Here is a 4,128-nt window from a genome sequence, read left to right on the forward strand (position 1 = left end):
ATACATGATGGGGGCGGTCGGGTAGCCTAGTGGTATAAGCGTTCGTTCGTCAGGCCGAAAACCCGGGTTCGGTTCCCTACATGGGTACAATGTGTGAAGCCCATGTCTGGTGTCCCCCGCCGTGATATTGCTGGAATATTGCTAAAATGGCATAAAACCAAAACTCACTCACTTATACCTGATGTGTCGTGTTGTTGATGAGTGTTTCATGTGTTGTCTGGCACCGGTTATTATTGTCTACTCCGGGGTCACTGCAGTCGAACCACGTTGAAATACAATGAATTGAGAGCAGACATAGGTTTAATGATTTTTTTTAATGAAATTTAGATGAGGCTTCAGACGGATGGGCCATTACATAAAGCGGGGTACCTGGCTCCGTTGATTCGAGGTATGCGCATCCAGTAGTGCAGAAACACTTAAAGGTTCCCAGAGGTCACTGAAAAATATTTTTCTAGCGACTAAAGAAAACAATGTTAATACTGTTTCATTTTCTTTCAAGTTTGGGAATATCATTAAAAAAATAAATGGAATTTGATTAAGTTTATATAATATACGCGGAATGACTTGATACAATCCTATTGCTATTTAATATATTTTTGATACACACAGATGTGAGGTATTTAGATGGAACTACACATTAACACAAAAGGCTCACCAGACCAAAACTTCCCCAACTGTTCCTCGTCTCATCAGTTGCAGCTACTTAATTGCACATATCTAAGGGGGATGCCAGCAACCGCTATGTGTTAATAGCCTATAGTGTTACCAAGTGTTTAAAACATTCATCTCAGTTTAAACAATGTTTCTCCTTGGCAAGGCCCATCTATTGTAAGGCTACACTGCAGTAGAGACGGGCAGGCTTATGATCTAACCAAGTCCTGCAATATCTCGCAGCAACGAGAGAAATTAATTACGTAGTTGAAAATAGAGCACGATGTTGTTTTAAATCAAAAAGTTGATATTTTACGCTCTCTCGGCATGGCAAACATGACAAGTTTTGTACAGAGATTGATGAGAGGTAATTTCAAGACAAAACAATAACAGCACTACACGGTGTACGAATCTCTCTCCGACGATAAGATTTCGCTGATCAGGTCGTGCTGTTTATATGTCCTCTTTGCCATGTGCATAGATTTCAGTTTCACTGCTTGGCAGCAAGCTGTATCTCACGTAAACAAAGGATATCGATTAGTAAGGACAGCAATGCTCCGAAACTTCATAACATGAGATTTTCTGGCATTGAGGTGGGATCGCTGCTAATGATATGGTTATCCTGGGAAAGGATGGCAACTTTGACACGCAATTACAACAAGCTGGGGTGTAGGTTTTATCATGCGTGGAAGGAATGGAGAAGATTCCGTTTCGTTACAATGAAAGTAAAGCAAGTTAGGTGTACGTCCGTGGTATAGCATGCTTGTAAAATCCTTGTCTGATAGCATGAGAAAAGTCTCGATGTTGTAAAGTTGTTGCAGGATGATGTGGTTGTGTGTCTCGATGCTGTAACGTTGTTGCAGTATAATGTGGTTGAGTGTCTCGATGTTGTAAAGTTGTTGCAGGATGATGTGGTTGTGTGTCTCGATGTTGTAACGTTGTTGCAGTATAATGTGGTTGTGTCTCGATGTTGTAACGTTGTTGCAGTATAATGTGGATGAGTGTCTCGATGTTGTAACGTTGTTGCAGTATAATGTGGTTGAGTGTCTCGATGTTGTAACGTTGTTGCAGTATAATGTGGTTGTGTCTCGATGTTGTAACGTTGTTGCAGTATAATGTGGTTGAGTGTCTCGATGTTGTAACGTTGTTGCAGTATAATGTGGTTGTGTCTCGATGTTGTAACATTGTTGCAGTATAATGTGGTTGTGTGTCTCGATGTTGTAACGTTGTTGCAGTACATATAATGTGGTTGTGTCTCGATGTTGTAACCTTGTTGCAGTATAATGTGGTTGTGTCTCGATGTTGTAACGTTGTTGCAGTATAATGTGGTTGTGTCTCGATGTTGTAACGTTGTTGCAGCATAATGTGGTTGTGTGTCTCGATGTTGTAACCTTGTTGCAGTATAATGTGGTTGTGTCACGATGTTGTAACGTTGTTGCAGTATAATGTGGTTGTGTCTCGATGTTGTAACGTTGTTGCAGTATAATGTGGTTGTGTGTCTCGATGTTGTAACCTTGTTGCAGTATAATGTGGTTGTGTCTCGATGTTGTAACGTTGTTGCAGTATAATGTGGATGAGTGTCTCGATGTTGTAACGTTGTTGCAGTATAATGTGGTTGAGTGTCTCGATGTTGTAACGTTGTTGCAGTATAATGTGGTTGTGTCTCGATGTTGTAACGTTGTTGCAGTATAATGTGGTTGAGTGTCTCGATGTTGTAACGTTGTTGCAGTATAATGTGGTTGTGTCTCGATGTTGTAACATTGTTGCAGTATAATGTGGTTGTGTGTCTCGATGTTGTAACCTTGTTGCAGTATAATGTGGTTGTGTCTCGATGTTGTAACGTTGTTGCAGTATAATGTGGTTGTGTCTCGATGTTGTAGCGTTGTTGCAGCATAATGTGGTTGTGTGTCTCGATGTTGTAACCTTGTTGCAGTATAATGTGGTTGTGTCTCGATGTTGTAACCTTGTTGCAGCATAATGTGGTTGTGTGTCTCGATGTTGTAGCATTGTTGTATTTGATGCTGTGGTGGTTTGATTGGGCGTTGCAACGTCTGTGTGCATATATGAGACAATATGGCGTGCTTTGATTATGCACACCATTCGGAATGGTAAACTCACCCTTTAGCATACGTATTCATATCAATTATCGTGTCATTTTTACTGCTCAGATTCTACCATCTGACAGTGAGCGCCATCACTTGAGTTCCCACGTCAAAGTTCCCACACCTCTTCACTAAAAATACAGGGCCGCTTTACGTATGTCCTTACATTGGAATGGAAATTAGACTTTGTTCAATCAATGCATACTTTGGATTTAAAAACTCTCTATCATAGACATTGTACGTTCGATTAGAATGTATCAACGACGATTATTTTGTCAGTTTAGGAATCAGTTTACAAACATATTTGAAAATGAGCAATTATGTGACCAAAGTTGATGTTTCAAGGAGAAAAAACAATATATATTTATTTTGCAAAACTCATCCTGGGTCACGGACTTGCGAATAGTTAGACTGGCTCTTGAAATTTCAGTTTTGTAACTAATTAAGCATTACCCCAGTACTCGAGACCAGTGAAGATCCGAGTTAGAATAGGTCCTGTCTGGTTCAGACTCGGTCATTTAGCTGGAATATTGCTGAGTGCGGCGTTACACAACAAACAAACTACAATACTTGAACATGTACTATCATGTGATAGAACTTATAAGGTATTTGTTTGTCAAATAAACTTATTCTATAATTTTTAAACTTTGACATTTGTGGAAGTCCAAAAAAGGCTCCTTAGCCACCGAATATCTACCATAAACAAAGGAGCAGAGCAGACAACAGCCATGCTACAGAATACTGGTCAAATGCCAATACTCTCCTTCTTAAACAATTATTTAGAAAAATAAAAGGAAGATATATATAAGTACCCAATAAATTAAATAACAAAATTAAGGAACGCTAAACGTCGACTTCAATTCCTCAAACCCAGTGTCTTTCTTATATAGAGAACCGTTTCCGTAATCTTGACTGTCTGACAAAGTTCGATGTGGGTTATGGGGAACTCATCAACATCTGACATTGGTTCAAGTGGGAGAACCTGGTTAACTCTGCTCCCTCGCAGTCAGCATGGTGTCGGTGCGAGTAATGACTCTTACGGTGGGGCACATATTGCAAACTTACGTCATAACCTCAGGATCTCTCCCAAACGCTCAGATAGATATTCAACATACCTATACTAAATAACTCGCAAACATAAATAACGGACACTTAGCAAATCTGAAAAAAATATTTTTTAATGACATCCTTTCGATAACGGATAAACATAAATTTGATGACTGTCAGTTTCTCGATAACAGTTGCAACCAGAAGTCGAATCTGTTCAGTCCACTTTAAAAAATGAAATGTTTAAAATTTAAGGGAAGCACCAACTCATCTGTGAATTCCAACGTTTGCTGATGATTTCGTTCTTCGAGTGTCGCGATCTTCAAGG

This window comes from Haliotis rufescens, unplaced genomic scaffold (genome assembly GCF_023055435.1).
Source record: "Haliotis rufescens isolate VD_foot unplaced genomic scaffold, xgHalRufe1.0.p SCAF_1, whole genome shotgun sequence".
Classification (NCBI taxonomy): domain Eukaryota; kingdom Metazoa; phylum Mollusca; class Gastropoda; order Lepetellida; family Haliotidae; genus Haliotis; species Haliotis rufescens.